Source organism: Pezoporus flaviventris, unplaced genomic scaffold, assembly GCF_033815535.1.
Source record: "Pezoporus flaviventris isolate CSIRO_AGI_PZ_B2104156 unplaced genomic scaffold, CSIRO_AGI_Pfla_v1 ptg000014l, whole genome shotgun sequence".
NCBI classification, from domain to species: domain Eukaryota; kingdom Metazoa; phylum Chordata; class Aves; order Psittaciformes; family Psittacidae; genus Pezoporus; species Pezoporus flaviventris.
In genome coordinates this window covers 2847007-2870198 of record NW_026892562.1, presented here as the reverse complement: position 1 = coordinate 2870198, position 23192 = coordinate 2847007, and the positions used below count along the sequence as shown (strand labels likewise).

Below are 23192 nucleotides of genomic sequence, written 5' to 3'. Positions count from 1 at the left end.
TTACCTAGGCTATTTTGCCAGCTCTGGGCCCTACACTTCGTTAAGTGTAATTTTTGGTCAATCATCCATCTGGATCATTGATACAAATATTATAAAAAGAGTTACAATATCTGTATAATCCATTCAAACATATTTCCCCGCAATACTTAGTTTTGAATATCCCACCAGTACTTCTAAGATACTTCAGCATCCTGAGTATTTTAAATGCACTATATTTTCATGGTAACTTCTATCTAACAACCCTGCAGTATCATCATAGACTCAGATTGGTTGCTTAGTAGAAAATGGGTGGCTGGAGCTAGATGATCTTAAGGTCCTTTCCAACCTTAACCATTTTATGATTCTATTATTATGAAATACTTCCCGTAAAACCATACTATTGCTGTTAAACATTTCCCCTGATTTAATTTCTGTCACCTGAATCCTGTGTTGGATTTTTGTTATGTTGCCTAAAATTTATGTCAAACGAAATGGTCAATGATTACACAGTTCAATACACTTTTATCATTGGAATGTTTGCTAAGTATATACTGTAGAGTACTCTTTGGAAAAGTATAAAAGGACTGTTGATTCAAAAATATTTATCCTTAATAGATGTTTTCCAATATCCTTTTACTTGCTTTTTCCTTTCAGGATAAGGACTTTTAATCATGATTTTTCCAGAATAGAAACATTAATTGAATATTTCTGTCAGTTCTGCATCACTACTGCCAGTAACTCTTCACAGAATGTATTCAAAAAAAGCAGCAATAAGAACAGGAATAGTCCCTCAGTTCTGGTAAATTCTGAGCCTACCATCCAACCTCAATATTTCTATCCTATCACATTAACTGTATTCATTTTATACCTTATTTTTTTATAGGGTTGTTACTTATTTTGCTGTTTGTGGGGTGGGGCTTTTTTTGGTTGATTTTTTGGGGGTTGGTGGTTTTATTTTTCCCACTATATGCTGGTTTGTTTTGGTTTTGGTTTAGTTGTTATATTTTAGCTTGTATCAAAGACAGACTCATAGTCAAATGTAAACTCTTTTTAGGAGTTTGTTTTTTCTCTGGCAAACCACTATATTCCTAGAAACTGTCCAGTTTATATTCACAACCTTCTGTTTATATGTTCTCTTCAATCAGTTTTCTTTACTGTTTTCCTCAGGTTTAGAAGATAGGTCTTTCTGAAATAACACTGTTGGCTGCATTTTTTCTTTCATTTGCTATAGGAAATCATCAACTTCATGCTTCTTTGACACAATAAATCCTATCTAGATGATACTTTAAATCAGATACAATACCTTTCGTGACAGGAAATTATATTTCTCTGCAGGTGTAATGACATTCTACTACTGCTGCATGAGATCCCCAAAGCTGAAATTTCCCATTAAGAAATACAATTTTTTTTTCCACGTTACAGGAAGTTACTAAGGACTAAGCCGTCCTTTCCTATGGTTTGATTCAGTAGTCTTTAACAGATACCTCCAGGCCTTTACTTAATGTATAGAATTCAATCTTCAGGGGCAGACTGCTCAGTAAATTGTACATTACAGAAAGAGAGATATCAGCATGAACATTCACTGAAGGTGAGATTTTTTAGGCTTTTTCCAGTTCAGAAGAGAAATACATTATAGTTTTAATTCCCTGCACCATATGCAGTCAAAATTCACATGGGCATTAAATGCAATAAACCTCTTACAGCAGTAGTAGGCTGTGCACTGTGTATGAGCAACCTGAAAGGCTAATGGGGTCACTATCCTTCCCCTTCAGTAGCTGTGTCATCAACAGCCCTAACAAAAAGGAACCTCAGTTCTTTAAATGATGTAACAAATATAAAAACTTGCCTCTGGAAAAATTATATATAACCCCACTTGTAGAAGAACCTGCCTGTCCCATAAGGGCTCACAGAGTAGTGAGAGAGAAAATTATTGTACAACCAAGCAGCTATGCAAAAAAAAAAAAATTAACAAAACCTAATCACCCTTTGGCAAAGAAGCTCATGGAGTTTAACATGTTTTTGTGTACATCATCTGAAACATGCATTGATTGCAGGAAGAAAAATGATGGCTCCCTATTTTAACCCCTTTCTGTCCTTGGAGAGCCTCGTTTAGCCTTTAAAAGGTAAACTAAAACTTTTTCTTTTGTTGTTGTAACACAACAGTTGTTATAAACTGGTTATAACATGTCACATTATTCAGCTATTGATGTGAATAGTCAAAGCACAGAGATTACACCATCACTAAATTCTCCTAGACACTGAAAATTCAGCTCTAAAATATGGCATTTTAGAAAATACTGTATTTTGTTAATAGAGATCAAGATTTTACTGTGGCAATAACAAGGGCCCGATTACTTAGTTCATGTATCAATTATTACATTACACACTAATGAAAAGGAAGCATTAATACCTGGAGGGCCGTCCAGGAACTGAAAAGGCAATGTGGAACATTTGAATATTTAGAAGTTTATGGCATAATAATTTGAAATGGCATTTGGATCATCTTTTTGTGTCTATTTCTGGGACTACAACAGGTTTTATACTTCACTTAGGAGAAGGAAAAATCAGACAAAAATCAATCCTGCTGAAGTAGTTACTAAAGCTCCAATTGACATTAGCTGGAGCAGGACAGGGTTTATCTTTGCAGAGCGACAGAAGAGAAAGAAGCTTAAAAGGAATGAAACTGATTGCACCAGAGAGTTATTACAGAACCAACTAGTTTATGCATGTTGCAGTGCTGTATTAGAACAGAAATATGGGCATTAGTGAATAAAAATCAAACAATCCTTTTGATTAATTCTTTACAAGACAGAATTCTCACTTGTACCAGATTAGAGAAACACTACCATACCAGTCTCTTCCACCTATCCATTAACAGTTGGTTTTGGAGATTAAAAAGAAAGCAATATGTTGATCTGTAGCTGATGAAGACCCAATAACAATGAAACCTTCATCCCTAGCTCCCTACTTCAAATTACAGTCAAGATAAATGGAATCTGATGGGCTTCAGTAATCTAATGAGTGGGCAGTAGCACAGTACCTGATGAATGAGGTAAGTAACTCTCATCCCCATCATAGCTGGCCACCTTTTTAGCCATCTCAAAAATGCTGGGGGAAGTTCAATGTACATGATCAGAATTAGTGACTGCTTGATGTCTTAAGGCAGTCTTTAGCTTAAGGTCTTGACTGAATGTGGCAGATGAACCCACCCTAACAAACCCCTGCAAAAACTTAGTGCCACTAAGACCCAAAAAAGCCTCTGAAAACTTCCCACTGCAGCTCTTGTCATGCCCACATGGTGGTGGCCAACAGGTACAAGGGTGAGGAAGTTGGGTCCTGAGCCCATTGGGGAGGGTACGTGACCATATCTGACCACAGATCAGACCTGACCAGAGTACAAAAGTAGCCCCTTGGGCAGCTGTTTGGTGTTGGTCCTGCTTGGAGCAGCTGTCTGCAGTTAGGGACTCTCCCTTTGGTTTCATCAAATGCAACATTCTATGATTCTATGAAAATCCTCAAGATAAGAACCCTCCCTTTTTAGGTGAGTGTGCACTTTGGCTCATTAGCCATAAACCTTAACACTCAATTCTTGAGTCAGCAGTGTAGTGACAAATCCATGTAACATTCCTAATCTGTAGCTGACGTTGATGCAGTTTTAATTGAGTTTGAAAAATAAATTTTGGTTGGTCTCACTTCACTTGTTCTGTGACACTGAGATGCAATAATAAGCAGTGTGAAGAAATCTGTGCTGTATTACTCATGCTGCACTCATAGAATCATAGAATGGTTTGAGTTGGAAGGGACTTTAAAGCTCATCCAGTTCCAACCCCCAGCCGCATGCAGGGACACTTTCCACTAGACCAGGTTGCTCCAAGTCACATGCAACACTCCCGTCATCAATAAAGAGGCTGTTTATGTGGTTTCCTTTATTTTATGTAACATAGCATGTGAATGAAGAGATTATTGACACAAAGGTAAAAAAAAGTTTGCACATAAAAAAAAATGCACTGGAGATCTGAACTATAGTAATACTTCCTGAAAATTACTACCACTAGTTTTCAGGATTAGGTCTGACCATTAGAGCAATCATCCTTATACATATGGTAAGGAAAAACACCAAATCCTGGATCTTCTAGATGTCAGTTCATATTATACTGTCCATACAAACATGAAAGGAAACAACTTCCTTATTGTTGAAGATTATTTTAATACACAGAACTGTATGGATTCCATAGCTGCCAAATAATTGAAAAGAGACCCCTCAACCACAAAATGCATTACTAAATTCTCTGAATTGCTGCTGGTTTGCAGACAAACCCACATTCATTCAGTTTATCTTGGAGTGAGACTTTTGAGTAAACTTTATGTAAAACCATTGTTGCTGGAGGTTTTTTTTTGCTTTGTTTTGGGGTTTCCTTTTAAGTTTTCTTTTTTTCCTGCTTATATTGCTCCCCCACAGTTCTAACATACCAAGTACAAGCTCTGCAGCAAATATTATGGGAGATTTTATTTAGTGGTCTAATGATGCCTCTCTCTCTTTCCCAAGCAGCAAAAGGTAAATCTTGTCTCAGCACTATAGAAACAGAATTTCAAGGGTTCTTACAGTGGTGATAGTACTTAAATTTACAGAAGCTCTGGTATGTACCTGAAATGCATTTTATTCTGCCCAAGGTATAGACTCAGTATTGGGAAGTTCACTGTTGTTTCTAATTGTCAGCTACTGCTACATTTTGCTTGCCTGCAGCTATCCAATTAAAATAGCTCCACTACACAAAATATTGTAATATATTCGATGTCCTAACAACAAGAGCCTCACACTCTTTTTCTATCCAAGAATTTCCTCCTAATTGGGTTTCTAGCATATTAACAAGTGACAAGGAAGAACAGACACATGCAAACCAATAATGCAGCCTTCAAACACCTTTTCCTATTGCTGGGCAAAGTTCTGTGGAGATACCCCTGGTTGTTGTGTATATCAAAAGAGAGAAAAAACAGAAAGAGAGAAGAGAAAAAAAGCTCAACTCCAGCAGTGGAAAACATGTAACTTGTGCCCTGAGATATTGCTATGGCAACATTTAAACAATGAACAGAAAGCCCTGCAGTATTCTGCTCTCGTATTCTGCTTTCACTTCCTTGGATACCAAATGTAAATCCCAGTTCTCTTTTACTGTGTGCATGCACAAGTGTCTGATTTTTGACTTTTCCTCTAACAGATAGAGAGGTACCCTGGCCTCCTACCAGGAGCTGCACGTTAATTCATTTCCATGTATTGCAGCTTGTGAATATCAAATAAAACATACCACCAGCACACTCATCCTCCCTTTTGCATCTCAATTTCTATCTCCCAAGAGAAGAGATTGTGGGGTGACCGTGATAGTACAGCTAAATAACAGGTACCCTTCCTTTCTCAATAGCATCATTTAATAATGGAGAGGTTATCATAAAATAATTTGGGGAGTGGAACTAGATGATCTTTACTGTCCCTTCCAACCCAAACCATTATATGGGTCTTTGAAATAAAGCACTCCAAAGCGTCACAAGCCAAACCCCAATGTCTTCTGTCACTACAGAAAGTGGAGGCAGGATCCTTTCCAAGGATCCACACTGTTAGACTCAAGCATGCTACAAGGCTGTTTCCAGAATACCATGGCTCCTGCTGTTACTAAATCCTTCTCATCTGGGTTGTCCTCTGGGGGCAGCACTTTATAGCTGAAGAAAGCTTGGTTTTCATTATGCTTTTCATAGAGCAGCTGGCTACAGGATGGATAGGGATGCAGAAAGAGGGGCCCTGCTAATAGTAGCCCAAAGTCCAGTAAGCTTGACTACTCTAGAAATGACCTGGAGGGTACTAATCACATTTCTTCAGAGTCATTTTCCTCCCAGACTGCAAATGGCACTAATTCCAGCACCTTTCTCCCTCTCCTTGTTCCCCCACTAGCAATCAGGAGCAAAGGGATATCCCCAAGCCAAGATGAAGGCACATTGGTGAGACCAAGGTGGAGTTTCTTGCAAACTGTTGCTGTGCACAGTGCATTCCAGTGAATATACTGCAGCTTCACTCCTCAGGCTTGGGAGTTTCCACCAGCACAAAGCTCTCTCAAAATGTGCTAAAATCCTGTTCTGAGACCCATTCAAAACCTTCCTGTCTCATATTGCTACAGCAAGAACCTTCATGTCAAATGGGAGATGTTTTTCTAGGTAAATAATTTTAAACCCTATATGTAGGAAGCCAAATAAGTACCTCAGGAATCACCTTCTTTTCCTTCAGCACCACATTATTGCTTGTATTGGCTCACATCTAGAGCACTCTTTCATGGATATTACCCAATCTGAAAGTGTATTTTTCACTCATCATTGCTTATCAGGCTGGGATATACTGTGACATAAAAGTTGCTGCTCCAGAAAACTGAACCTGCCACTATTCTAGATCAGTGCAAGTCATTCCTGACATGTGAAAAGACACTGACTAGCTGCCCTATTGCATTACTAACTTACAGTTTGCCAAGAATCTCTGACCTTCTGGAGAAAAAATCAGAACTAATGGGGCAGGCCCCTCAAATGCAGTTTTCTCTTTCCTTCTGTACAAGAGTTTGGTGCTTAAATATACACATAAAGGTTCTGTGTACAGTGCCAAAACGCCAGCTCCTGGGGTCATTACCAAAAGGATGGTCAATGATTTGAAGAGGAGACAACCCAGAGGACCAGCGTATACTGCTGGATGATAAACCTATGCTCAGGCACATTAGAAGGGAGTAGCCAGCTGTTGCCTATGATTGAGGAAATTTGCTGTTCCTCATTCAACTGGACAGTTTGATTGACTTCTTGGCTGTTTCATTTATGGTCAGCCCTTTGGGCTCTGGATAAGCCCCAGCACAAATGATGAAAAATACTATGCTCATTCCCACTTTGCCATACTCATTCCATCCTTGAGGCTGAATGAGTTAAACTCTTGGCTGTTCCATGCATCTTTTGGCTACTGTATTAAGTGAATGATTCACTGAAGTGTGAAACTGTTGCCTCTTTAGAAGCAGACATGCATCCTTAGCTTCTTGATGTCAACAAGGTTTGCCTATTTCAGTCCAAACTGGCAGGTAAATTTTGCCAGTGCTTCCTTATCTCATCAAGCAAATCCTCCTGTTAGTTATTGCACCAAAATCAATGAGGCACCTATGGAAGCTTTCCATTGTCAAAAATAGGAGTTGCTCTATCAAATCTATTGTTTATGTGTTCACTTGACAGGAATCCAGGGAAAAGCTTAGAGATGCCTCTTCCTTAGCCAACTTCTTTTTCCTTCAGTAATTACCGAGCAGCAGCTTAACATAAATTTAGCTGCTCTGTTACTGCAACTGCTGATGTAACCGTAGCCCACTACAGTGCACAGACCTATGACGATACATGAAGGAATGGAGACCAGAGTTTCACACTTATTTTCAGATGCTGACAAACTTATTACCCTTTTAGTGTCCCACCAGAAAATATATGCCCAGAGAAATAAATGAGGTCAAAGCACTTCATATTAAACTGATTTAGCTATACTGAGAAAGATGAGAGCAATTGGAGCTGGAAGGAACAATTTTTCGCTTTGTCTGCTCCATCTTTTTCTAAACACAACAGCACAAGGGGTCCAATTTGTTTGTGTAGCCAAAGAAAAATTCCCAGAAATTTCTGTGGGAGCAGAATTGAACCCTAAATCTTAATCCTTTACAAGTAGCCAATGTTTAAGAGGCATGACCTCCAAACAGAAGTTCATGGGACACATTTGGGAGTCAGGTCTCTTTTCCATCATGCCAAAAGATTCAGGGCATTTACATGAAGTTGCAGTAGTGTGAATGTGTGGGTAAAGGTGGGAAAAAGTAAGATGCTAATATTTATGTATTTATCTAGGGAAGCTGGAGTTCTGGTTTGCATTGTTTCATGCAGGAAGCTTGTGGAAAGGGAAATGCTGCCAGAAAAAGATGCTAAAATACAGCTCTACTAACACCTTTCCCATCCCTGCATCCTCTCCCCTCCTCCAGAATATTGCAGCTTGAGGAAAGTAAAATCAGTGGCAAAGCTAGTCCTGCACCTTGCCTGCCAAAAAATATCCATATCTGTTCCATAGCTAATTTAATTATCTATTTCTCTCTCTTGTTCTCCACCAGTTTCAGCCTAATACTTTCAGCTAGAGACTGTGCATGTGAAAGCAAAGGTTGAGAAGAGCAGAGGTGAGAGAGGAGAGAAGGGAAAGAAAGAGAAAGAAAATTCCCTATTTGCAAGGTAAGCAGTCATGTCAGGAAAGGGGACAGAAGTAGCACTATTCCCCATGGGAAAACAAGGACCTCTATTTGAAACACTGTGCTATCTTCCCTTTATTCCACATCTGCACACAACATTTCTCCAAGAAGAAAAGACAGAGACATTTACTGGTCTGTTACACATCATTTCTAATCTTTAAACCGCACCATCTACAAGCCACTTTTAATGGCTTTTTGTTATTATCAGCATAATAACAAAAACCTCCTAATACCACAGTATCCTCTCACTGCTTGTCAGTCCAAGTAAACCTCCTTTAACTACCATGAAAGTCCATTGGGAACCTGAAGGATTCACCACAAAATCACAAAGAATTTCCTAAGAGATCTGGAGGGCATGAGTGGCTAGTACAGTTTTCTAAACTACCCTTCCATAAAAGAATGTTTTCTTCCTGCCTGTTACTGCTTTTTCTTTAGCAATGAAGTGTAAAACATACCATTTCTCTGAGAGCTGCCTCCTCAAAATCAGAAAACCCCTTGCCCTACACCCCCCAATCCCACCAAAAGCCATCCTTCACCTCCCTGCTTGATTATCATTTTTTCCTGTTAATACACTATATCAATCTGCAATGCCAGACTGGATGCCAGCATTCAAATCACAGTCTTTCTGTATTTGAAACACTTACTAAATAAACAAACCAGCCTCCTCAGTGCATCCAATTCTATGCTACTTGCATCCCTTTGTACAGACTGGGCAATCAGACAGCACCCCCCACTCACTGCAGGGGTTTTCTCCAAAGATTTCTTTGCTAGTGAACATTTGCAAATGCTATAGAGCCACGCAGGCAGGCATCTGCAGCATCTTACCAAGGCTGCAGTTTTACTAACAGGAACATTTGAACTACTGTGATAATTCAGTTCTGTCCTCATTCCTTCCTTTCTCCCTTCTCAACCACCCCCCCCCCACCCCGCCAATCCCACCCCCCCACCCCCCCCGCAGACATTATCAAAACCTAGCCAAATGTTAATTCAGCTGGGGGAGAAAGACCAAGAAAAGAGGGATAAGGAAGAAAGAAGAGAGGCAATGGGGCATATGTCTTTTCCCAAAATATTATAAAAAGGAAAGTGTACTTACTGTATCCTCAAAGATTACATAGCTGGAATTCTGAGTGGTTACGAAAAAGCAGAGTGGGGGGCAGGGTTAGAAAACTATTTCATTTCAGCAACCAAACCAAAACTAAAACCAAGAAAGGACATTAAAATAAATTATATCCAATTGCAATTTCCCAGGAATTTCAGTCCATACAGGTGCTAATCCAACCCAACACTGCTGAACTCTTCCCCCTTCAGCAATTTTGCTTTCTTCTTTTCTGTCCTTTGTTTTCTCTGTAGCTTTCAACTTTTCTGCGTAGAATTGCTGTAGTGGTAACATCGATGTTTGCCTTCAGTGGAGAAGAGTGGTTTAAAATAAGAGCAGAAAAAAATCAAAATCCTTGCAGAGGATGCATGGTCCTCCTCCTTTCTGAAACTTTTCATTCCACAGTGGCTTTTTTGCCTAGTTTCCTTTTTCGGATGTTTTCTGCCTCTCTGGTTCCACTGCTCTCCATTGCTCGCTATTTGTTTTTTCTCTGGAGAGCAGAAAGGGCTGTGTTTCTTTTTAAGCAATGGCCATCTGTGTTTTTTTAATGTAATTTTGTTGTGACACTTAAGATCCAGGTCTTGCCAAGCAATTTGCTTCTTCCCCTTTCATTGCTGCACTATCAATTATCCGATCCATGTGTCTCCACATTAAAATGGGGATTCCCATTCTTCTTTTTCTCTGTCCTCCACACTCCTGTAGAAAAGAACCTCCTTTTGCATTTAATTTTTCATTTGTAACTCTCAAAAAGATAAAATTTTTGTCTCTCTTCCCCCCTCTTCAAAAATCTGATTAGATTTCCAATCACAACCCAGTGCGCAATAGAATTTTTTATTTCGGCAAGAAGCCAGCAATCCACAGCATCAGCTCTCTCGCCTTGCTTCAAACTCCACGTTATATCCTTTCGCCTTCCCTTCAACTCCTCTGCATTTTCATAATCTCACATTTAATGGAGCTAGGTATGGAGGGAGTAGAGAAAAATTCAAGGTTCCCACCAGCTGTCAAGAATAAATCCATCACCTTGTTATTTTTTAAACACTTGGGACAGGTGTTTTGAACACCCCCTTTCCCATTTGCCCCACCTCTTCTCAAAATCCTTCTGATGTTAAAACTCCCCCAATGGGGCACAAAGGAAGCCCAGGGAGGCGTGATTTGTCTTCTCAGCTGTAAATTTCGTAAGCACCCTTTGCTTTTCATTTCAGCTTCCTCTTCATCTTTTGTCCAGCAGCTATACAAATCCAGCAGCACCGAGACGGATAAACTTCTATTTCATCTTTGAGGAGAGAGAGGAAAAGAGAGACAGGAAGGATAAAAGCTCTCCAGTCTCAGCCTCCCTTTTCCTCCCTTTCTCTATTTCAATGCAGGTCTGATCTCATTTCCAGGCTCAGCCTGGTGTTTTTCAGATGTACAAGCTAGATTCCCCTTCCACGCAGCAGTGAGTTACTCTCCCATCTTCTTCCACATGCCAGTTATCTTCCCTCTTTTCTTCCTTCCTTCCTGCCTCCCTCCCTTCCAAGATGACACGGTACCAGCAGTGCAGCCGCTTCTTTCAGTTTTTAGTTTCATCCCTGAAATGCACAGCCCTTTGCACAGCTGAAACCCTTCCTCCCTCCCATCAGCTTCAGCCTGAATTCTCCCTGTGTGTGCATGGATGTACGCATGTGTGCATATATCCAGTTCTGACAGCTGCTGCTGTTGCTGCTGGGAGTTGCTCAGCTTCTTTGTCTCTTGGCTTTCTCTGAATCCCCACCTTTCAGTGCCACCCTAGGATCTGCAAATGCCCCAAGGCCAGACTTTCTGGTATAACCTTCCTTCTCCCCTTCTTTTCTCTCCCCTTTTTATTTTTTATTTATTTTTTATTCTTTTTTTTTTACCCCTTCCGCCTCTCTCCCCCCTTTTCTTTTCTCTGCTTGTGATCAGTAAAATACAATTAACCAATTACCTCCCATCATCTTAGCACTGATTGGTCGAGTGCATTAACACTTGATGTCAGGGAAAGAGAAAGCGAGCTGCTCTGACATGGCACTGCTGCCACCTGGTGGACAGTCTGGGAACAAGCTCAGGGTTACCTTAAGTTAGAAACGAATTCAAAAACCAAGTGAACATCTTCAGGTATGTCAAAACCCATTTTCTTAAAAGCTTGCCTGATTCTGACAATTCAACCAGTATTCACAAGTAGCAGCCTGGCCACTGACGCAGAGGAAATGGCAGTAATGCCCCATTCTGACATGGTTTAGTGGTCATCTTGGCAGTCCTAGGGCAATGGTTAGACTTGGTGAACTTAGAGGTCTTTTCAAACCTGGTTGATTCTGATTGTATGATCCCTGGCAGTGTTCAAGGCCAGGTTGGACAGGGTCTAGAGCAACCTGGATGCACATATAAGTTACCTAACCCTCCAATTTGGCAGCTGTTCAAGGACAAAAGCCCTATAAAGCACTTCAAGATTTCAGTGGGTTTACATGATGTCTCCAGTGATCTGTTAAGTGACAGCAACACAACAGTACAATGTCTCACCTATCAAACATGCCATAGTTTGATCAGAATGACTTCTGATCAGTTTTTTTAAGATTTCTAGCCTGATTCCCTAATTTGGGCCAGTAAAGTACTGACATGTTATGTACTTACCTACTTACTAAGGTATGTTAGATGTACTTCTGTATGTTACCTAAAAACTAAAAATTGGGCTTGTGTCCTCTTCTTTCAGGGACCTAAATTCAATAGAAATTTTACATAAAGCTTTACATGTACAAAGGTAGATACACTACCCTTTCCAAGATCAAGGGAAACAGAACATGGATGATGTATGCGCTGGCACTTGGCTCTCCCAAAATCAGAAATTATTTGTAGATCTAACTCCTCCACACAACCCCAAAACCAGAATGACAGGTGCTTTCATGGTAATTCTAACAAACCTCATATATTAATCAGTAAGTCAGAGTTATTCCATGCATGCAATAACAGAGCTAGCTCTCTCTGCTCAGTCCTCTCTCAAACAGCCAAGTTATGTTGGTATCCTTACTTAGCCTTCAATTTTGGTGATAAATCAGCATACTTAAGAATAAAAGGAATAATTTTTTTAAGTTAAATGTCCTAAGTTTTTTTTCTAGAATCCATAAGCCAGCTGAGTTCAGTCAAATAACACTTACTGAATCATTAGCACTGACTTTTAGATTTCTTCTACTGACTCAGCAGTCTTTCTGGTAAGAAAGTTCTACCAGATGTAAGTTAAGCAACTGGAACCAGGTCATTAATCACTGTTATATCATTTAGCATCTGCTCTTACTATCACTGCCGTCAGTAGCAAACACAACTGACCTAAAATGGGTGAAAAACTGAGTGTGTAGTAATAATGAATAACCCAAACATAATGGTATTTCAAGAATGCTGAAAAAAAAAAGTTGTTTTTGTTTTTTTTTTTCAGAAGGCTGCAAGTGGGAAAGGAGAGGAAGTTGCCGATAAGTAACAATCTTTTTCTCAGTTGGTGAGTTTATTTTGTTTCCATCTGATTCACTGACACTGCTGGTATATTTTGGGCCTACAAGCGTATTATGAGAGTCTTTTTTTTTTTAATACCTAAAATCAAAAAAACCCACAAGGTTGTTCCTTTTCCCAGAAGGATAAAAACACCATAACACCTAATATATGGTTGCTCCACTGTTTCTATAAAAAGTGCTTAAACAATTCCCTGCTAATATTGAACAGCCTGCAAGCAAAAGTGAAAGTTTCTGTAACTGAATTAGACAAATAAACGGGCATCAAAACCAGAAGACACACAGCTTTTGGGGATCTAATCAGAATCTAAGACACAAGCATTTGCAGTGCCTACAGTAGCATATCACTGTGGATACTAATACTTCACTTTTGATGGAAATTTGCACATTTTGTATTGTTTATGTCTTTCAAATGACTTCAAAATACACATTTCTAACATGCAATACTTCAGTAAATGTACATATATATAAATATAATGTATTTGCTGCACAGATATAACTAAAATAGAATTATTATTGAGATGATATAATGCTGTAGGCTATCATATAATATCAAAGTTTCTTATTTTTAATATCGCAAGTATGCTTTATAACATAAATATACACTGATAGAGCTTCTTGGAACATAACTTTAAAGCAATCTGATTTGTGATATTTGAGGTGACACTGCATACCATATGAAAAGGTAAATATTCTTCTATTAAACAAAACAAAAAATAGAATTCGATAATCTGTTTTAAAAGCATGCATGACACCTATGTGTGAAAACTATTATAAACAAATATTTTAATATTAGCACAGTAAGTCATTTGCTAATAAAATGTTAAAAGAGTATCTTTAGCACTGGGTAGGATTGATTGTGTGAGACTTTTCCTGCATTACACTGAACCTTGTGTTCATCAAATAAGATTGTTTGTATTCTGCCTTCAATCTTTTATTTTGCAGGTCTTCTGGGCAAGAATACTAATTCCCTACATATCAGTTCACAAAAAAAATCCAACAGGGTGAGATAATATTCAAAATGAAAGCATCATAGAAAACTTTGGATGACACAACTGACATAATGTTTTACAAGCACAGGCAAGGTGAGACAGAAGAAATACCCTGGGACCTTTTGTTCAGGTCCTAAACTAGGCAATCACTACCCTTCATGCTGATTCCCCATTACTGGGCACACTTAAGTGGACAGCAGGTGTTAAGAGCAGCCTGGGAGCTGCATACACTCCTGCAATGGTTCCAAATCCCAAACATACATTCACAAATGCATGGTGGAGGGTTCTGCGTCCTGGTTGCTCTTATTCACCAAGATCATCATGAATCCAAAGGATGAACTGTGAAGAAAACTAGACACAGACCAGCAAGTGAACTTTGTTTTTCATATAATGGGAAAAGCCTGCCTGATCAATTCTGAGTATGAACTGATAACAAAAATCAGATGTTATATCTTCACATACCAAATATGGACAATAACAGACTTTTATAGCACACCATTTCCTTCTTGATAGATGACGTGAGTTAAAGAACTGAAATTCTGTGTGTGATTAGCACTGGAAGAGACTAGTGGAATACTAGACGTTCACAGTTGTCAGTCATTTGGTGGAAGAGAAATATGACTTAAGCCTAAGAAAATAGAATTCTGATCTGTAGGTAAAGGAGTAGAGAAACCTTAAAATTGAATAAACATAACCAATGTTTAAGAATGGAAGCAGACCATTTTACTTATACAAAGTAAAGTGAAAAGCAGTTTCAAGCTTTTCCACGTCAGTGACAGCCCTGCCTTCCTTTTAAGCAAACATGAAAGAATCATAAAGGAAGCTGTGGAATGTATTATTACTTCTATTTTTTTTAAGCATTGCTAACAAGAAGCTGCTCGCATATGGAAGCAATACTCAAATACTCTTTTAGCTAACTGCTTTCAAAAGGGGACCCAAAAAAATGCTGACAAACATATTTTTGACTGCACAGATCTAGGATGAAGCTCCCTAATCAATTTACGGATTCAAGACAGATCCTAAAAATCTGACTATATAAACCACATCATACATAATCTCACAGCAAGACTGATTTTTTGTGATGTAATTGAAGTTCATGGTATGTACTTTCCTGTATATGCAATTTCACTGATTATTGTTCATTTATTTAATAGGAAAACCACTAAAATCAGATGCATACCCATCAAAATCAGCAGTTGACTATAATACTGCTGCATTTATTAATCTCCACATATTTTTGTTCTGATGTTTGCAATTCTAGTGAGCAATTCTGTTTCATAGGTAATTTCTATTGGGTCACAGAGGCTTGGAAGATGTAAAAGGAAAGATATACTCCATTCAGAAAACTCTAGGTAAACCCACAGCATATGTGACTTTGACACACAGAATTTTAAGTCACTGTTCAATAAATTCATACCTCTGTAATATCATAATATCTATTGTTTCTGGTAAAGATGGAAATGGATGGTGATTTGCATTAAGTTGCTTACATTTGAAAGTAACCATAATCTCAGAACTTCTGTATGTTCATTGTTCCATCAGGTTAACAGGACAAGTTTAGGATTGTTCTACAGTTGGTTTATAGATTTTCATCTTCAATGTTAAACAATATATCACTGAAAAGCAACATGCTATTTAGAAAGATTTCCTAGAATTTCTGCTTACAGAACTAAAACCTGTACTGTCAGTGTTTCCTTTACATCAGAGACAACTAATTCATCAAGCTGAACATGAGCCAGCAACATGTCCTTGCTGAAAAAAAGACTAATGCTATCCTGGGCTGCAGTAGGCAAAGCATTACCAGCAGGTCAAGGGACATGATCCTTCCCCTCTACTCAGTACTAGTGAGGCCACACCTGGAGACCTGTGCCCAGTTCTGGGCACCCCAGTATGAGAGATACATGGACAGGCTGGAGAGAGTCCAGCAAAGGGCAATGAAGATGATGGGCTGGAGCATCTCTCCTATGAGGAAAAGCTGAGAGAGCTGGGACATTTTAGCCTGAAGAAGGCTGAGGGGTTATCTACATCTATGTGAAGGGAGGGTGCAAAGGGGACAGAGGCAGGCTCTTCTGAGCAGTGCTCAGTGACAGGATCAGAAGCAAGTGGCACAAACTGAAACACGGGAGGCTCCCTCTAAACATCATAAAACACTTGTTTACTGTGAGAGTGACCAAGCACTGGCACAGGCTGGCCAGGGACATTGTGGAGTCTTTTTCTACCTTTGATCTTGGGATTATGAACATGGCATATATATATGTATATATGTGTGTGTGTGTGTAACTAATGTTAGAATTTTAATGAAATTATGTCCCTACCAAGAGCTTGGATAACCACTTTTATGTTTACTAATTGTTATGAGTAGTAACCCTAGCAAAGAACAGAAGCTGCGTAATGTTACTATTGTTATTATTAATAATAGTCATTAAGATTTTGCATTTTTTTGTCCAATTTCTAGTTCTTGCCAAGTCATGTTTTTCAACATCCTATAAAATGTGAACATTTTTGAAAGAAATTAACTACTGTATTCAACATTAAAAAATCTGACTCACAAAATGGTTTAGAACAAAATCTCAGGTGTTTTCACTCTAAAACAGTCCTGAGAAAAATGGCCCAAATCCTGACATTTTCCTAATTTCGGGCTTAGAATTCAAATCAAGACAAATTCTCTCCTTTTCAGCAGTGAGAGCTACTGGCATTAAACTGTTGTAAGTTCAATCCATAGGGCAGAATAACTCCTTTGATTTCAATGGAGTGCCCTCAGATTAATGCAGGTGTAGATGAGAATAAAGCATGGTCTTTTATTTTGTATCCATGCTCCATCTAATATGTATTTGGTTTTGTAAATCAAAAATTTTAAATAGCAATAGTATGTGCTTCAGATACAGGGATTCAGATATAGCTGTCATTTTTCTCCTTCTTAGTAGCTAGTGCAGTGCTGTGTTTTTGACTTTCAGCTTGGGAACAACACTGATAACAACGATGGTTTTAGTTGTTGCTAAGTAATGCTTAATCTGACCAAGGACTTTCTGAGTCTCATACTTTGCCAGGGAGGAGGGGAAGCCAGGAAGAAACAGAGACAGGACACCTGACCATAACTAGCCAAAGGGGTATTCCATACCACAGCACGTCATGCCCAGTATAGAAACTTGGGGGAGTTACCCGAAAGGCCCAGATCAGTGCTTGAGCTGGGCTGGGTATCAGTCAGTGGGTGGTGAGCAATTGTATTCTTTTCCCTTGTTATTTCCCTTATCATTATTATTATTGGTGGTAGCAGTAGTGATTTGTGTTATACCTTAGTTACTGGACTGTTCTTATCTCAACCCGTGCAAGTTACATTCCTTCGATTCTCCTCCCCATCCCTCTGGGAGTGGGGGGAGGAAGTTGGGCAGAGTGAGTGAGAGGCTGCGCAGTTCTAGGTTGCTGGCTGGGCTTAAACCACAACAGTATGATACTCTGACATAGAGATGAATGTATCAGACATCTTAATATCTTCTCCTGTGGAGTTATTGTGACTGAAAACTACAATTTGCATTTATTGAGAATAAAATCTTAACTGCATATGCTTCAAAACATTACCAAAAAAACCACTTAGCAGCCATATTGTTCTACCTTGTCCTTGTATTTAACACCCATTTAAAATGAAATTCTGGCATGGTGAAAAGACCTTAATTTTAACCTCAGAGCCAAGCAAAAAGTAACGTAGGAGGTTTCATGGCAAAAAGGATAACAGCCTGTGTTAACCTTGCAAGATCCCAAAGAAACTGATAGCTTTCAATAAATCAGACAGGAAAAGAAACATTAAAAAGTTCATGGCACAAATAACATTAGCCAAAGAAATAACTTTCATTTTCAGTACCTTCTTTTAGGTATTTATAACTTTCTAAATAAATAACTTTAACTAAATATCTTCAGCATACCCAAAATCTGGACATCATTTTTACATGTCAGACAAATTTCCACTTAGCCCTTGTTGGTCAATATGATGTAAAAAAACCCCACACATTTCAACTCGTTTTCTTTTTCTTTTTTTTCACCCTTGGCTATTAGAAAACAAAAGAAACTTTTTTTCCTCTTTTAATTTATTCAAAATGAAATGGATTGAAACATTATAATACATAAACCCCTACTTTCTTACCATCAGTGCTTGTAAGACTGTGGCCAGCATTGAGGATGTCAAAAGCTTTATAGCCAGGACTCACTGCAACTGTATTTCCAGAGTCTTTGCATGATCTCAGGATAGATTTGATATCTCCGCACTTGTCACCCTACCTGTAAAATGGAAATACTACTTACTGAATGTGTTAAACAGTATGGACTCACCATTAATTGGACTAGGGAGAGTAAAATTTCACAGTTCTGTCAGGTCATGATGTGACAACATAACCACCATATGATGTGTACTACTACACTAGGCAAGGCAAATAGAAAAAATATAAAGTACCAGAGAAGGCAAAAACCCAACCCTCTAAATAATTATCATTCTTTTGTGTATACCCTAGCAGTTATACCTGATATTAACTAATTTAAGATCTGTGAATGCATTGTGATATAAATGTACTTTGACAAGACATTGACTAAAACTACATGGATGAAAAAGGAAACAACTTAGACCCTAGCAATGAGTGAAGGCAGGAGGAACCATATTTATACTTTTATACTATGCTCTGAAATACAGTCTAAATTAGTTAAAAGGTCAAACCCTGAGTTATCTGGATTTTCTCAACCAGTATTCAGCTCTCCCTTCTATCTCCACATTTCCATTAAAATTGCATATTGTTTAAAGAACAGATGAAGTGGAAAATACCGAATCTTCTCTAAGTATTGTCTTAAAGAGGTGGATGAAACAGACAATAATATGCCTCTTGAAGTTCTTTTTGAATTTATTTGCTCACAGCCACTCCAAAACAGACCAGTAGTCTGTCTAGTCCACTACAGTGTCACTTCTGAAGAGAATACATGATTATTCTGTAACAGGTAGTTCCACAACTTTCATTTCATCAAGCAGTGTAAGTGGAAGAACAGCTTTGACCAATTTGCAATGGATGTACACTCAAGCCCTGAAAAGGTTACAAGGGGAAAATGAAACTTTGTATTTTGGAGACAGTAAGAGGAAACAGGTTTAATACATTTTTCATTCTTTATTGACTGCACATTAGAAATCCTGATAAGAAGTTCAGAAATCCTGCCAGTCACAACTGGTGAAGATGATGGCAAGAATAATGATTATTTGAAGTGAGGGATTTGTTTGATTGTTTTAAATCAATTATATTTTAGATTCAGTTTTCCTACTATCTCTCTGAACTTCATTCTCAGTGGGTATGGTACAGTTTTAAATTTAATTTCCCCTTATTCAATGAGATTTGATCTTCAAGATCTAGGGAAGAATTTCTTGTTAAAGGGACTATTTCTGGTGATGAGGAGGATAAAAAGCCTGCAAGAAATGAAACAAAGCATTGTTTTCAGAAGCTGCACATCACAAGGTGATACACAGGAGTCTGGATTTGGTCAACAGTTAGATCAATTTTTTTTTTTTTTTTTTTTTTTTTCTGGCGGGGGGGGAGGGTTGGATTCAGACCTCCCATTTCTCTCTCCTTGCACTTTCACACTAGCTTAGATTGAAACTGCATTTCCTTACAATTGCATTTGCAGTGCACTCGTTTCTGCGTGTAGATATAATGATACCTATACTTTAAGAGATAAGATAAAGAATTAGCATCAATGTTTAGAGTACTAACAGTCTTTGGAGAGTAAGTAGGGGTAATATTAGGAAAACTAGAATACCAGGCTGAAGTTTTCAAGTTTTCCCAAAATTGCTCATGAATACATTCAGTGAAAATCAGGAGGTCATGGGATATGGGCTTTCATTTAAAATGTTTCAGGTGGGCCTTATTTTCAAAAGCAGGCCCAGCAACATTTGTTAAATCCAGACCCATTTAAAATGCATTTTCCAAAGATGAGCCAACTAAAATGCATCATCACTTTTGGAAAACGCATTTAATAACTCCATATATGAAGGCATAGGTCTGGAAGCAGGAATTAACCATCTGGGTCCAAAATACATACACTACATTTTACTAGAACTCTTTTTCTGGAAAACAAATTTAGTAGAGTTAAGTTCAAAGTGAAAATCTTTTTTTTTATTTTTCTTTAACACAAGTATTTTGCCTTAGCATTTTCTTAAGAACAGAAACAGTTATCAAAATAGTTATTAAAATCACAGAATTACATTGGAAGAGCTATTTTATTTCCTGCATGACAAACACAGATACAAGAAACGGTTTTGTTTCTGCCTTTCATACAGATAGATATATGTATCTGTGTACATACATGTTTATCATGAAATATAGGAATGCTTAAATGTTGCTGTTGGCATTTTTTAATGGTCAAAACCACTGTAGGAATGGATATTTTCATAAAAGAACTTTTTAAACATCTGGGACTTAAAACTTTGAGAAAATTTCTCCTATTTATTCTAAAATAACATAGTTTGCAGCTATCAAAATATATGCTTGTTTCTAGTCAGAGTGGCATCAGCATTGTTCCCGTTATATTATTGTGTTTGAGACAAGAAGTTCTTATTTTTCACAGAACTTGAGCTTGCTGAAATTATTCAATTTAAACTTCTCTGAACAACATCAAAACACCACTAAATCTGAGTTTATTCCCCAAACAAAGCCCATAGGATAGATTTTAAAAGGTATACAGGTGCTTAAAGATGCAGATTTGGAACATCCTGTGATTTACAGATTTTGTCTAAGCGCATTGATCACCTAACTCCCATATGACTCCAGCTTTCAAACAAGAACACTGTTTGTTTATTTGCTAATATAATAGAAAATAACACCTGCTAAATGTTTAAGGTCCATATGTAAGCTTGCAGGGGTAAGGAGTATTTCTTACAGGCTGTCAGCACCACTTATCTTAATCGTACCAAGACATCAGTGATGACCCCATTTTTTGGAAAGACTTAATTTCTTTTTTTTTTTTTTTTTTTTTTTTTTTTTTTAACAGAAGAGAACCAGCACCTTATCACTATGATTTTAGGTGGGAGGCAGGATTATGAGTCAGTCATTAAGCCCGCTGGTCAGTAAAATAAAAGCCTTAACCAGAGCAAAACCTATGAAGAGAGAAAATGTATTAAACAATGTACTCACAGTTTCAAATTTATTTCCAGAATATGCTAATATTAAGACAGAAAAAACATCTGAGGTATCACTTCCCTACCTCACTGCAGAAAACGTTCAACACCTGCATCATGTATACTACTCCTTCAGCAAACCGGTTGATGTTTACTCTGGGTATTTAAGTGGTATTTAATGCTGATGAAGTGGTATTTAATGCTGATGAAGACCTTGCATGCTAAACTGTAGAATAATAGCAAGGGTTTCTGTTTTGGTTAAAAGGAAAAAGCATATAAATATATCCCAGCCCTTTGTCACACACCTGTGTGGGAGTAGAGGAGTGTGTTAGGCAAGGTGTTAGAAGTGAGAGGGAAACTCTAACTCCTTGCAGCTATGACACATTATTATGCATTGCATGGTGTGTCACTCAGGATGTCACCATGCACAGCAGAGAGCATGCACAGTATCAGTGCTGAGCAGTTCTAAGAGGCACAGGTCATTCTGGCGAAATACCTCCGGCACAATCCAGGCACAGATTTACTGCTCTTTGTGGAATGGATTTGGCAGCACAAGGCAGGGGATGATCAACTGGCTACTAACAACCAACAAGATTAATTCATTAGAAAGCAAGACATGCTTATAAAAGCTTCATAAGGAGGACTGAGAATTCGCTATGTAAAGTATTCACTAAACATTACTCAACCACATCTATCAGTCTTCTGAACAAAAACAGCTCAAATGTGCAGCTGTATGGGAACGGAGGTCAGCACAGTTTGCTGAGGAAGAAGGTTAATAAAAGAAGGTTTAATCCGCAGGGTCAGAAAAGGCATCAATATAAAAAATTTGAAATCACGCAGGAAAAATATAGAGAAATAAGTCAGTAAAGTGAAGAGATAACACAGAGGCATCAGGTTTAAACACACACACAAAACAGAACAGGAGAAAATTACATAAAGAAGTCTGAAATCCCTGAATGAGAAAATCTCAAGTTATAGCTATAAATACAAATAAATAAAACCATCTTTTTCTCTTTGAAAATAAGCTTCTATGAACAAAACTTTATACATGTTATTTCTGCTATTTTTTTTTTCTTCAAGTCTTTGCAGAAAGTGAAATCACGATGAGAAAATTCATTATACACACACCTCTCCCCCTCCCCACCCCCTTTCCCCTTTAAAATGATTGCAATGTTCAGGTATTTCCTCAATTCTTCTTCTTCTCTTTGTCTTCTTTTCTCATTGTTGTGGTTTAAACCCAGCCACACAGCTCATTCACACACACACACCCTCCCCCCTTTCTTTCCTCCCCCCCTCCCCATCCCCGCTCCCGAAGGGATGGGGAGGAGAATCAAAAGAATATAACTCCCACAGGTTGAGACAAGAACAGTCCAGTAACGAAGGTATAACACAAATCACTGCTGCTACCACCAATTATAACAATTGAGAAGAGGAATAACAAGGGAAGAGAATACGACACCACCTGCCAAAACGAGCCCGACCCTGAAGAGAGCGAGTGCCCTTCCGGGTAACTCCCAATTACCTCCCCAGGCACGATGTGCTGTGGTATGGAATACCTCTTTGGCTAGCTTGGGTCAGGTGTACTGTCTCTGCTTCCTTCCAGCCTCCCCTCCTACCTGGCAGAGCATGAGACTCACAAAGTCCTTGGTCAGAGTAAACCTTACTGAGCAACAACTAAAAACATTGGTGTTATCAGCTCTGTTCCCAGGCTGAAAGTCAAAACACCACGCTGCACCAGCTACTAAGAAGGAGAAAAATTGACTGCTTCTGCTAAACCCAGGACACTCATACACAGAAGCACTCTCTGTTTAGGGGCTTGGGTTTGCCTTTTGGGGGGTTTGTTTTAGTTATTTTTTCGTGGGGGGGGATTTTCTTTTTAAATAACTTCTGACTGGGAGTCAGAAATAACCCCTCAAAGTCAGACTTCAGCAGCAATCCAGAGAAATAATTCTCAAACATAATTATCAGGTGCCATTGCAACCAGCCCTTCGTGAGACCTTCTAGCAGCTGGTATCAGCACTTCAAACCTAAAGCTAATATGCTTCTTTTAGACTCCAGTGGATAATAGGAACAAATCACACTGTAATATTCCTTAGTAGAGAAATAGTTTGAGCAGTAATGATTGAGGTGCAGAACCTTTTCTGGGAAACTACTAACAGATGAACTAACATTCATGCCCTCTGTCAATATAATAATATTACAGTATTCCTAACAAATAGCAAT

At 38.4% G+C, this 23192-nt stretch overlaps 1 protein-coding gene and 1 long non-coding RNA gene across 5 annotated transcripts in view; one reads left to right on the top strand and one right to left on the bottom strand.

The window, feature by feature from the left end:
* LOC133269145 (leucine-rich repeat-containing protein 4C) overlaps positions 1–23192 on the bottom strand; it is a 572086-nt gene that overhangs the window by 90957 nt on the left and 457937 nt on the right. For 2 of the 4 annotated variants that reach the window (XM_061453112.1, XM_061453115.1), the window contains exon 1: positions 9346–11139. The exons of the other annotated variants lie outside the window; for them this stretch is intronic. The gene's annotated coding sequence lies outside the window, so the exon portion shown is untranslated. Of the gene's footprint in view, positions 1–9345; positions 11140–23192 lie in introns of those variants that run through there. 4 annotated transcript variants of the gene reach the window in all.
* LOC133269147 (uncharacterized) overlaps positions 1–23192 on the top strand; it is a 356317-nt gene that overhangs the window by 41926 nt on the left and 291199 nt on the right. The gene's annotated exons all lie outside the window — the stretch shown is intronic.